Source organism: Morone saxatilis, unplaced genomic scaffold (assembly GCF_004916995.1).
Source record: "Morone saxatilis isolate NCDOM2014 unplaced genomic scaffold, NCSU_SB_2.0 Contig23, whole genome shotgun sequence".
Taxonomy (NCBI): Eukaryota; Metazoa; Chordata; class Actinopteri; family Moronidae; genus Morone; species Morone saxatilis.
The window spans coordinates 14,456,234-14,456,452 of NW_023339796.1; the positions used below are offsets into that span (position 1 = coordinate 14,456,234).

General features: G+C 38.4%; 1 protein-coding gene across 3 annotated transcripts in view; it reads right to left on the reverse strand.

Moving 5' to 3' along the window:
• Positions 1–219, reverse strand: part of stk11 (serine/threonine kinase 11) — a 15,857-nt gene that overhangs the window by 2,858 nt on the left and 12,780 nt on the right. The window lies entirely within an intron of this gene.

The window sequence follows — 219 nt, forward strand, 5'->3', positions numbered from 1 at the left end:
AAATCAAATATAAAGACGGCGTCATTATCTATTCACCCCAAAGTCAGTCAAGATTCAACATACACACAGTTCACTATTGAGAACATCTCAGCATTTTCAAAAACTAAATTAGCCTTCTGAATCTATGCCAAGATCTCAGCCTTGGAAACAGTCGACCTATCAGAGTTTAGTAGGCAGGTTTACGAAAGGGGACGTCATTTTCCTACGAAGCTATCTAAA